The sequence below is a fragment of the Excalfactoria chinensis genome, chromosome 4, assembly GCF_039878825.1.
Source record: "Excalfactoria chinensis isolate bCotChi1 chromosome 4, bCotChi1.hap2, whole genome shotgun sequence".
Taxonomy (NCBI): Eukaryota; Metazoa; Chordata; class Aves; order Galliformes; family Phasianidae; genus Excalfactoria; species Excalfactoria chinensis.
In genome coordinates, this window is record NC_092828.1 from 70,761,060 (window position 1) to 70,773,482 (window position 12,423).

Below are 12,423 nucleotides of genomic sequence, written 5' to 3' on the forward strand. Positions count from 1 at the left end.
CTACAGGTTGCTGCAGCTGGTATCTGCACAGATGCTTAGCCTCCATACTTGTTTATTGTTTGGGATATAATCCACAGCCCATAGCATAAACATAATGTCATTGACTGCTTTTTCTTTAATTCAGCTTTGCTTTTTAAAACTTCCTTTAGTGTTGCATAGATAGCTTAGACCGTGATGAATACCCAAGTGCATATTTTGGTTAGCTGTACGCACAGCCTGGAGCTACAGGACAAACAGTTTGAAGCTTTCAAAGCATTTTTGTTAACTAAGGATGTGGGTTTTTAAAGTCAGCTTTCGTATTGATTTTTATTAAAATTAATAAAATTAAACATAATAGGCTATTAGAAATGAAATCAATTGGATGAGGTGTTAATGCAAACACTTAATTACTGCATTTGTGGAAGACATCAAGCTGAAGTGTTGTATATTAGAATTAAATTGTATGAGATGGAATAAAATTTGCTGAGCATCAGATTTAGTAAGTACTTGGAAAAGAATCTGCCTTGCCTCTCAAAGTGTGGAAGTTGTAGTGCATCGTGTGTAAGGCCAAGGCCTACCCTAAAAGGCCACAGAGTGAAGAATGTGGAGATTGCAGATGACACCCAGTTGGCATGAAGTGTGGATCTGCCTGGGGGTAGCGAGGCCCTACAGAGGGATCTGGACAGGATGGATAGCTGGGCTGAAGCCAGTGGGATGAGGTTCAACAAGACCAAATGCCAGGTCCTGCACTTTGGCCACAACAACCTCAGGCAGTGCTACAGGCTTGGGGAGGAGTGGCTGGAAGACTGCGTAGAGGAAATAGATCTGGGAGTATTGATTGATGCTCGGCTGAACATGAGCCAGCAGTGTGCCCAGGTGGCCAAGAAGACCAATGGCATCCTAGTTTGTATCGGAAACAGTGTTACCAGCAGGAACAGGGCAGTGATTGTCCCCCTGTACTCAGCTCTGGTGAGGCTGCAGCTCGAGTACTGTGTCCAGTTTTGGGCCCCTCACTGCAAGAAAGACATTGAGGCCCTGGAGTTTGTTCAAAGAAGGGCAACAAAGCTGGTGAAGGGTCTGGAGCACAGGCCTTATGAGGAGTGGCTGAAGGAGCTGGGATTGTTCAGTCTGGAGGAGGCTCAGGGGAGACCTTATGGCTCTCTATCCCTACCTGAAGGGAGGCTGTAGTGAGCTGCGAGTCAGCCTCTTCTCTCATGTAACTGGTGATAGGACTAGAGGGAATGGCTTCATGCTGCAGCAGGAGAGGTTCAAGATGGACATTAGGAAATACTACTGCTCTTAAGGAGTGGTCAGGCAGTGGAATGGGCTGCCCAGGGAGGTGGTGGAGTCACCGACCCTGGAGGTATTCAAGGAATGTTTGGACGCTGTGTTGAGGGACGTGATATAGTGAGAGCTATTAATGATGGGTGGATGGTTGGACTGGGTGATCCTGTAGGTCTTTTCCAACCTTGGTGATTCTGTTGTTCTGAGATCTGTCTGGCTTTAGCAGTATTTTTCTGTGGAGGTAGATAAGTGAAAAAGTTGTTGAACAGTGTTTTTTTCTTACCTTCTATTTGGTGCAAGATTGACTCCTGTCAGCAAGCAGGATGAGTGACCCAGCATGGGGTGTGACATCGTGTGTCTCATGTGCTGGCCTTACCTCCTGGACCTGCTTTGAGAAGGGTGCTGGCTGCCTTCTCCATAGCACTGCTGGTCTGGTAGGATTGCCCTCATTCTTCACAGAACTGAACTATGAGTTAATACTCAACCTGCCCTCGCCCCTTTTTAGGTTTGTGTTCTGTGTGATTAAGTTTTGCTGAGTGGCTAGAAAATCTGATAAGGAAGAGCTCTCCTCAGCTGTGCCTTCACGCTGCTTCAGGTTGCTGACAGTACCCTCTGTCTCTGCGAGCCACTGTTGGGCAGTTTCAAGGGATGTGCTGATGCTGCTGTAGAGAAGTTACCGAGCCGTAACTGTGATGTGGCTTTCTGTGAGGAGGCCAGTGACCTGTGATAATGCACAGAAACTGAATTTCAGCAGTTCATCCTCAGTTTCTTTAACCAGGATTCCGTATTTAAGGAATACTGATGTCACTGTTACATTACTAACACTGTTACTAACACTAATTTATTACTTATTAACTTTATTTTTTTTTATTATTAACTTTATTTATTATTTATTACTAATTAACTTTATTACTAATTACTAACACTGATTCAGAGAATAACAGCTCTGTGACTGACATAGCACAAAAACTTGCTTTTTTTCCTGGGGCAGGAAAGAAGACAGTATATTGCCAGTGATAAATTGCTTGGCTGAACAAAATCCTCGAGAAAATTCCTAAGAAAATGCCATTAACTTTGTTGCAAGTACGTGGTACTGCAGGATAGGTGAAAACTACTTAGTTGCCTTTGGGTGATTACTAGTTGTGTAACCTACTTTTGCACAGCATGATGAGATTCATCACTTAAAGCAAATAGTTGTCTTCTCAGTGTGAGCTTTTCCAAGGTAGGTGTCAAGCTGTAGTGGCCTCTTTGAACTCTTGCATAAGAGAGTTAAGTTTCTGAATCCAGGACTGGCTTTATCTCCTTTTCCAATACCCAACCCTGAGGGTGTTATATGGAAGAGTCACGATGGGATCTGCTGTCCTCAGTGCTTAGTGTTCCCAGAAGGCCCTGTGGAGGGAGAAGCCCTTCAGCTGCTGCTGTTGAGGCTTGTGGTACTTCTGTAAGCCCGCTAAAGGAAGTTGCGTTCTGAAACAGTATTCATCTCTTAACAGTTTTGAACATCTGTGCAAACTGCCAAGATGCCATGAATGAAGTGTTGCGTTGCTTGCTACTCGTCATGCATTGCTTCATGAAAAGAAAATCTCAATTACAGCTTAATGACGACATCACACTTTGCTTTGCTTGTACCTTATGCTGTATCATTGAGTTCAGGCAGCAAGAACATCCTTCAGCCCCACACTGGATGGGGAGGAGAGCGGGCTTTCAGGAAGAAACCCTGAAGCTGGTTGATGATGAAAACTAAATGAAAGGAAATGATGACAAAGATACAGGTAGAATATTGGGAGCATGCTAAGTCAGCCCAGAAAACCACACGAGCTTATCTGAAGGAGTAATCTGTTCCTTAGCCTTATCTGTCCTGTAGGCACTGACCCCCTTGCACGTGCTCCCACTGCAGCAGTCCCCAAGCTCTGGCCTCAGCAGTTTGTGGGGAAAAGGCCAAGATAAACTGATCCACTGTCAACAGCCAAAATGGGTGTTTGCCTGAAAAGACAGGAGAGAGCTGACTTGTTTATTTGACGGATCATTTTCTTCAAAGCTTATTGATGACAATTTAAACATAAATATATTTGACTTCACTTGTTTATCATCTTTTTGCTCTGTGATTCCGGGCAGGGTTTAAGCTGCAGAACAATGCTTCTGTCCCAGTTCTACTTCGACCTCACCTAACTGCAAGCCAGCTGCCTTCCTCCCCTTTTCAGGCAAAACCCAGTTCTGTATCATCATCTCAGAGCTATGGCTCTACAAAGCTGAGCAGCTGAGAACTGCTGTGTGCTACATGCACGTGGGAGCAGAGCGGCCCTGTGTGCTCAAAGTACCAGGGGGCCTCAGCACAGTTTTTACTGCCCCAGCTCAAGATTCTTCCTTGCTCAGAGCTAGTTGCTGCCATTGGGCTCACTTAGCCTCTTGGCAGCCATTGTCTGCTTTTCACTCCACCTTTGAGTTGTTGGACACTCTGTTGTTTCCTGCCTCTCACCATGCCCGTTGTCTTACTCAAACTGCCCAGAATGAAACACATTTTCCTGTACCTGTGCCTCTTCTGCAGGTTTTGCCACCAATGCTGCTTCAGTGCCTGACTCACAAAGCACTCCCTGCCCTGTGATCCCTTCGCCTGGGTGGATGGTTTGCTTCTGTTCCCCAGAGCCTCCTAGTTTGGGAACAGGAGCAGATCCTGTCCTTAGCTCAGGGGAGGGCTGGAGTGGTAATGCTTGTTGTCAGATCTGTAAGGCTGAAGTCATACCTGCAGTGAAATCAGCTCCTTTTAACTAGGAGAATGGCTTTTCACTATTTCCTTCAAATATTTGGCTTGGCTTTTGCACAGTTTAACAATGAAAACTTTAAAATGTGGCTATAGGGTTATTATCTCAAAGAACGAGATCTAGCAGCAAAAACCCCCTCACCTCAAATATGGGAATGAGAGCGGGGACCTGGCAAGCGAGTGGCACAGGCAGACAGCTGAGGGAAGAAATGGCAGGAAGGCATTTGTGCCTTGCCAGGGTTTTAATTCATTTCTAGAACCAAGAGAGAAGCTTGAAACTTTTTTGGTGGCAAAGCTATGAGCTGTGACTCCGCACACCTCTGTGCGTCTGAGAGCACAAAGGGCAGAAACGGAATCGAAGAGAATCCAGAGCTGAGTGGGGTGAAAAAGAAGGATAAAAAAAGGTGATTTATGTAAACCACAAAAGAAGTTATTCACAGAACAGGGAAAGGCCTAAGGAGCTACTGATGTGAAATCTCTCTCCTGTGAGTTAGGGGAAAGTAACCCATTTTTTGGTCTTTATTTTTGTTTCTTATGTAATAGCTCATCTCCAAAAGGTTTCAGAGCAGATTTCCCTAGAGTGAATGAGTCAGTTTCAGAAACTGGAGAAATCAAATTGGACTGGAACAACTGCTTTTTGTCTATGTCCCCAGCAAGACAGATAAAAATACGGCTGTGAACTTATTTAATACAGGTGATGAAGATCACCACCTCTCCTTGGAATTAATTCAGTACAACAATTCTGTTTGTTGGGTTGTTTGTTTTTTTTCTCCTTCTCTTTGTTCCAACTCCTATAGACAAATCTTTAGAGAACATAAAAGGAATGGTCAGGGGATGTGCTTCTTATTTATTTGTTTTTAAAAATAGCAAAGAGGAAAGAGAATTGCAGAGCAATTTCCTATTCTGTTTCTCTCAAAGAAAAGGGAGCAACGTGAGCATGAGTCTCCTGCCTGGAGGAATGAATCAGCCATCTGGCAGCTTGAGGGTGTTCTGATCTGCTGGTGGAGCTCTGGCCATTAATCAGACGTGGAATTAGTTGGGTATCTGCCCCCTCCTAGAACTCTTTCTTAAATGGGTGAATGATCAAGAGCTCTCTTTGGATCAAGCGTTGTAACAATCCCTGTTGTAAAAGTCATTGTTAAATCATCTCTGAATTGGGCTCACTATCCGTCACGGTGGACTTTGAAGTCTTAAGAGTGACTGTTGTAAGAAAGGTGATGTAGTCCCATAAAGTGCTTTCTCCTCCCCTCTTTCTCACAGCTTTTCTGTCGGATACAAACCCTTCCTAGTGAGGTGAGAGCTGTAAAACGCCTCTATTTCCTTATGCCTGGATAATGGATTTTTTCAATTGCTGTTTTATTGGAAAATATGTTGGAATGCTGAAGTTCTACAGAGATTCCTCGGGATGTTCTTTGATTCCTTCACAAATTCTGAAAATGGGTCAAAACACATCTGGAACTGCTCTTAGGAAAGAGTGGTTATATAGCAAGAAGGGTTTTTCATCACATCTCCCCTGTTGCTGTAGGTGTTGGAAGGCTCGGGCTCAGGAGAATGGTTAGTTTTCAGGGGGGGGGGAGGGAAAAAGCAGAATGTGGGCTCTTTGTGGAGCATTTTTGTCCTCCATAACAAACTCCCGCACCTTCAGTTGTGCTGAGTGAATTGTTTGCGTGGTTGTACTCTAAATAGCATCCGAGACATGATCTGGTTTGTAGAAGGAGAAAAGGAAAAAAGAAAGAAACCAATCTGTCTGGAAAGCAATGGCCTGTCCCACCGCCCTGATGATGCAAGTTCTGCTTACACATTGTCCGCAGATGAATGGAGCCAACTGGGAGGGAGTGGAAATGCTCCTCTGTGTGCCCAGTGATTGGTGTTGTGCCGCTGCACCTGGACTCGGGTCTCTGGAGAGCTTCCACGAGCTGCTGTGACAAGTGCACAAAACCAACCATCAGATGAGTCAGGACGTGCAGAAGTGTTATGAATCTGAGCTTTTAAGGTCTGAGTCAGCTTTTGTACCTGCCACGGAGCTGTCAGCGCTTGTGCACGCGTTCCTTCAAAACCGCACCCTAGGAATAATGTCACATTTTCACTGTTAAAGACAATTAGCTAAAAACATCTCAGCTATGAGGTGGAGCGTGTCAAACTGCAGCGTTTCCTCATCGCACCGCATGCCTGACATGTATCTGAGCGCTTGGGTTTTCCACACCGAGGCCGCCTGGAGCACCCAGCGCTTCTCCAGCTCTGGCAGTAAAGTATGATAATCTTTACACAACGCTGAGTTTTAGTGCGAGCAGCTGCTACTGAAACTGCGCAGGAAAAACTTATATTTTCCTACCTGTCCTATAAAAGTGACGCAGTGAGCACACAGCACGTCTAGCCAGCGTGAGCACCGTGCTTGGAGTTACGCAAGACAGGAAAAGAACTGCAACTTGTTTTTTTATTTCTGGATATCCGAAGACGAGTCTTTAGTGATGAAAAATTAAAATAAATGAATAAAAAATCCCACGTTTTTACGGCTAAGCTTCAAGTTTTGGGAGCCCACCGGCGGGAAGCAGCGCTGCCGTGCTGCGGGGTGGAACCACGAGCTTGCATGTGGCCGTCCCGAGCGAGCAGCGCGCTCAGCATTGCACAAGGCCGGGGGAAAAAAACAACAACGCACTGAGCTGAGAGATGAAAGGAGCACGTAGGACGCGCCGTGACGAAGCGCCCCGCGCCGCCCGCGAGTGGGGAGCGCTCCGAGGGGCAGCGGGCGCCACCCGATAAGAGCTGTGCGGAGCGCATCCGGCCCCGGGGGCAGCGCCAGCCCTCTCGGAGGCCCTTCCTCCCTCGCCCTTCGGTCACCCGATCCCGCCCCGTGAATGAAGCCGGCAGCTGCGCCTCCTCCCGCGGCCCGGCCCCGCCCGGCGCTCTACTCGGCGCTGCCCCGCAGAGCCGGGGCTCCGCGCCCGGACGGCCGGGGAGGGGGCGGGGGGAGCGGCGCGCGCGTGCGCAGGGCCTTGTTTACCCCGCGCGGCGCCGCTCGCCGCGGCCGGCCGGCAGATGTCGCCCCACGCCCAGGAGAGCGGGTCGCGCCCGGCGGCCGCCAGGTGGCGCCTGCGCCCTCCATTCGCTCGCGAGCCGCCGAGCCGCGAACACCCCAAACAATCCCCGGCGCCGCCGCCAAATTAAATAACCTGCCCGCTCCCCGCCGGGCCCAGACCCCCCCGCCGGCACGTCTCCGGGCCGGGCCGGGCGCGCGAGCGGCGGCCGAGCCGGGGACGGAGGAGCGCGGCGCCGCGCCCGGGGCCTCCTCGCCGCCTGCGCCGACGCTGGGCAAGGTAAGTTAGAAAATGGCGGCGAAGCTTCTGGAAGTTTGGAGGGGGGACGCGGGCGCGGGCCGCGCGGCGGCGGAGCGGGGTCGGGCCGGGGCGCGGCGCGGGGCGGCAGGCCGCGGGGCTCGGCGCAGCCAAGATGGAGGACGGCGGGGCCGAGCCGCGAAAACACTCCGGCCCCCGCTCCCCACCCCCCCCCTTCTCCTCCACCCCCTCCCCCGGCGCGTTCGGCAGGGAGGGGGCACGCGAGCGGCGGCGCCGGCGGAGAGCGGAGGGCCCCGAAAGCGGCCCCCCGGCACGGGCACGGGGCCCGCTCCTCCGCCCCGGGGTGGGCCGCTGGCAGGCCGGGCCCGGCGCTCGGCGAGCTAAAATGGAGAACCTCCTTCTCCTCCTCCTCCCCCCGAGCCGAGCGGCGGCTGCCGGCAAGATGGAGGACCCGGGCATTGTGTGTGCGCCGCCGGGCCCGGCCGGGCGGGGAGGGCAGAGCCGGAGCGGAGAGGAACGGGTGGCGCGCGGGAGGAGGGCGCTGGGCCGCGCCGGGAAACGGAGCGGCGGCCGCCGCGGCCCGGGCCAGGCCGTGCGGGGACATCGCGGCCCGCGCCTGACAGCGGCCGCCTGCAGCTCGATGCTCTGCCCTCCTTAACCCGGCGCCCTCTTTACCCCGGTCCCCTCTCGGAGCGGGGCCGGCGGGAGCGCTCCAAAGGCCCGGGCTCTTCCTTTCCTCCACCCCAACGACACCCGAGTAGCTGTGCCCTCCCCACCCCCCCAGTTTCGCACGGACGGGCTTTTGTGGGACCCCGCGCCCCCTCCGAGCGCCTCGGGGTGGTCACCGCGTCGGAAGGAGCCGAGCGGTTCCGTGCGGCGGCGGTGGTTATTTTACTGACTTGGTCCAGAAGGAACAAGGCGGGTCGGGCCGCGTGCGGCGGGGTCCCGCCAGGCTCCTGGGCGGCCCCCGTTGGGGGGGGAGGGGGGGAAGGAGGAGGAAGAGCCGCAGCCCGTGCCGGGGGGTTTTGGCGCCACTTTTGTTTGGGGCGGGCTGTCCGCCGCGAGCTGCGCCCTGCCCGGGCGGCCACGGGGGCGCCGGGCTGCGCCGGCCCAGGTAGGCACCGGGCCCCGCTTCGCTGCTCTCGTGCTTGTTTTCTAGACGTGGACTTGGGGCCAAACAGACAAACAAACAAAAAAAAGCCCCGACCCAACTCCGGCTGCCGACGTGGTGCGCAGCTCGGCGCGGCCGGGAACTCGGGGCTTCTCCTTTTTCTTATTCCATTTGCGGTTGGCTTCTCCCCCGGCTTTGCGCTCGTCTGTCTTTGGGTTCCCGGAGCCCCGCTCGGCCTTCTCCTCTCCGCGCTGCCCGGACCGAACCCACACTGGCCACCCCGGGCCCGCTAGCACGTTCTCTTTGATTTTGGGGCCGCTTCGGCTCGGCCGAGTGGGAGCGCTGCCCCTCCCGCCGCAGCCTGCCCGCTTCCCCCCCCCCCTCCCCGGGGCCCATCGGGGCAGGAGCCGCGCGGCGCCGGGCGGGACTCGGGTTACCGAAGTGCGTCACGCGCGGCCCCGCCGGGCCTGCTCCGCCGCCGGGCGCCTCCGCGCCCCGCCCGCCCCGCGCCCGCCGCTCATTGGCCGGCAGCGGGCGGGAGGCGGCCGCTTCCTCCCGTCGCCCGGCGAGCTTCGGCCCGCGGCCCCGGAGCCGGGCGGGTTTGTGGGGCTCGGGAGGTGATGGAACGCAACTGGGAGCGCCAGCCTTGAAGTCCCGCGCGGCCGCCTTCGCGCTGGCCTGCGGCGGCGTCGAGCCTCGTTTCAAACGAGCCGAGTGGTGCTGCGCCCTTCCAGCGGCGGAGCGGCCTCCTGGCGCGGGCTTGGCGCTGGGTCCCGGTAGTGGCCCCGCTGCTTCTGGGCGCTTCCTGCTCAGTTCCAGCGCTCGGCCGCTGGAGCGGCTCTTTCCCGTTTCCGTGCCCCCTTCCCTCCAGCCATCCATCCGTCCCTTCCTGCCGTTCGTGGGGCGTGGATCTGCCCTGGACTCACCAGAACACCCACGTGTGGGTCAGTTACTGCAGGTACACAGATACCGGAGTGAGACGCAGGCATTATTCTCCACCTTCCGGTGCTCCTTGTATGGGTGAACTTCTCTGATGATGTGGTGTAGACGTAGCAGGGCCCCGCTATCGTGTGCCCTTTGAGCAGCCAGGGAGGGAAATCTGGGAAGTTCAGGCTTTTGCGCTGAGTTTGCCGTTGGGTGAACAAACAGGAAACAGCGCTGGGGCTGGGGAGATACATAAGTTTTCCTGTGGAATTTAATCACGCTCAGGTACCTCCCATGTTGCGTACCTGGGCCAAAGTTGTGTGTTTGATTTTTTTCCACTCATTTACATGTTCAGGAAGGCAGTGCCGAGGATGGCTGATGGGTGGTATGAGGGCCGGCTGGTCCCCTGCCTCAGCATTCCGGCTCAAGTCACGTATGGCTCTTTGGCACACCAGGTCTCCATAGTTTGCAGCTGAAAGTAGAGCTTGCCGGTGCCACTAAAGTGGTTCATAGAGCTCAGCGTTGAATGTATTTGGAATCTTTGTAACTACAAAAAGTGAATAGCTTCATAGCTTGTTAAAATAATTAGTTCAAAACTTGTCCTTTGGTTAAAGAGCATTCCATTTTTAAGAGAGGAATATTAAACTAGCTGGTCATTCACTCAAATTCCATACATTCGTAATGTTCCTGGTTTACATCTATGTATTTAAAGACACAGATGTATAGAAGGAAGTAATTCCCACTTGGAAGCCATGTGGATAACACCCATAAGTGATCTTAGTTTGTTTCAGCCCAGTCTACAAATGGCATCAACATTTTTAGGTTTTGTATTTTAAACAAAGTAACGTGGACAGATGCTCTTGAATATTGCATGGTACTGCAGTCTCCTATAGGAGATAGCTGCAGGCTGCAGACCACTTGGAAGTGAGAGCTCTTGGTGGTGGAAGCAAGCACAGGAGAGTTAGCTAAATCATGGGGTGACGTTTGCTAACTATCAGGGTGCTGTGAACCTTTTGATTCGATTGTTCTTTGTCACTTGCAGGTCAGATTTAGAGTGATTGGAGAGTCCCTGTTTGTCATTCTTGTCCGTAGTGGTATTGTCTCAGTTTGTTGCTGCAGGCAAATATAGGAGAGGTTAGGTTGTATGGAATTTGTGTGCTGGATGTTTTGCAGAGGCCCTGAGCACTTCGGTTGCTTGTTTTAGTCAAGTGAATCCCAGCAGTAAGCAAATGTTGATGCTGATTACTTTGGCCTCTTGGTTGTGTTCTTGCAGTCCTGTGTTTTGTTGGAAGAGCTGAAGTTTTGAGCTCAGTGAGATCCGTGGTGGAATGGGAAGGACTCTTCCACATGGATCCCAAAAACTTACATATGACATGCAGTCCTAGTGCATTGGCTTAGATTCAGAGCAGTCCAACATTTAAGGTCATTTCCAGTTTTAAGATCAAATGGTAAGTGAGAATGGGAATTCTTGATGGTCTCAAACTGTCACTGACCTCAGTGGTTCTCTTCCGTCCTGTCCTGGCTGGTGGAACACAGACAAGTCCTGGGATTCCTTCTATAGGGAGGAGCTCACCATGTGCCCAATTCTGGGCTGTGATCCTGCCAGCACTGGGCTCCTGGTTCAGGTCAGGGAGCCTGTGTGGCTGCAAGGCGCTGGGTGCCCTGCTCAGTAGGGCCCTGCCTCCCACAGCTCCATGTAGCACAACTCCACTGCAGCATGGTAGGGCAGCCTGAAGGGCAGGGACATTGGATGTTTTGTCATGCTGTGGTATATTTGTCAGGGAGACATGTTGGTAGTCTTAGCTGTGTGATGTCTGCATAGGTGAGGGTCTTGTTTTAGCGTATTTTTTAATAGAGGTTCTTCCCACCATTCAGCTCTTTCACCACCCTGTCAATGGTTTTTGCATCTAAGGATTAGTCCAGTGCCATCACTTGGCTTTTTATATTTGAAAAGAAAGCAACCCTGTTTCTAACAGGTCTGATATCTGCAGCTTAAGGATGAGCCTTGAAACGTAACATGACTCTTAATAAGGTCAGATATTTATTTGTGTTGCACAATGAGAACTTCTGGGAGCTGGAGATTCGGAATGTGCTTCTATTCACACATTATATTAGTAGAATCTGTTTTCTTTGAATTCAGTTTCCTCATGTTGTGGTTCATGAGATCAGGTCAAGTTGGATCTTTTGGAGAGTAGATATGAAGTTAGGGAAGCTCCTGATCAAGGCCCCTGTTCAGATGCAGATGAATTTGGGGCTGATGCTGACTTGTTTGTGTTGGGAAGCTTGAGGGACTGTTATCTGATTAGTCAAACGTTTTCATAGGTATCGACGCAAAAGCTGCCATCATTTCATGTTCATTCAGTTTGATGGCCAGGATCAAGTCCTAAATGTAATGGGTTCCACCACTGCTGTGTTGTACAGTGTACTGTGTTTTCAGTTTATTTCCAAGCTTTGTGCTATTAAGGAAACCACAGATAGGTGAGGCATTGGGTAGAAAAGAAGGCACAGTGAGAAGGTTCTTCCTTCATCTCACTGACTGCCCTGGACCGAACAGAGCTGAGGAAGTCTGACACCTGGCTTTGGAGAAGGGGATGTGGAAAAACTGGGCCCTAGAGGGCTCTTAGGTAGCCCTTTGGCTTTCAGTGATAGTCTGCTCTCTACTAGTCTTCACTGACTGAAGTCATTTGGAGGAGCACAATCTGCTTTTAAACTTCTTTATTCCAATGTGAAGCAGAAATAAGGTGCACACAGACCCACATTTGTATCAGTTACTTCAACTTATTGCAACGTCAGATGGAAATGAAGTTAGCTGCCTTGCAACTGCTACGTAGCTGTGGATGTACTTTAATGTTGTTTGCTCTGTTGTGTTCAGTGGGTTTTTTTATTATTGTTTGTTTGTTTTTTTTGCTGTAGGTTGCTCTTAACTTTCACTGAGGGGAAAAAGTTATTTTGTGTGAGAGCATGACTGGAAGAATGCATAGATGCAAGAAGTTTGGCATATACTGGAGGACTGACTATGATCTGTGATTGAGAAGTTACAGTGCCCACTCAAAGCCAAGTGCCTGCAGAGGAGG

At 51.6% G+C, this 12,423-nt stretch overlaps 1 protein-coding gene across 2 annotated transcripts in view; it reads left to right on the forward strand.

The window, feature by feature from the left end:
• Positions 1-7,207: 7,207 nt before the first annotated feature.
• The window catches only part of STAG2 (STAG2 cohesin complex component), a 67,856-nt gene continuing 62,640 nt past the window's right edge, over positions 7,208-12,423 (forward strand). For both annotated transcript variants that reach the window (XM_072334502.1, XM_072334503.1), the window contains exon 1: positions 7,208-7,335. The gene's annotated coding sequence lies outside the window, so the exon portion shown is untranslated. The remainder of the gene's footprint in view (positions 7,336-12,423) is intronic.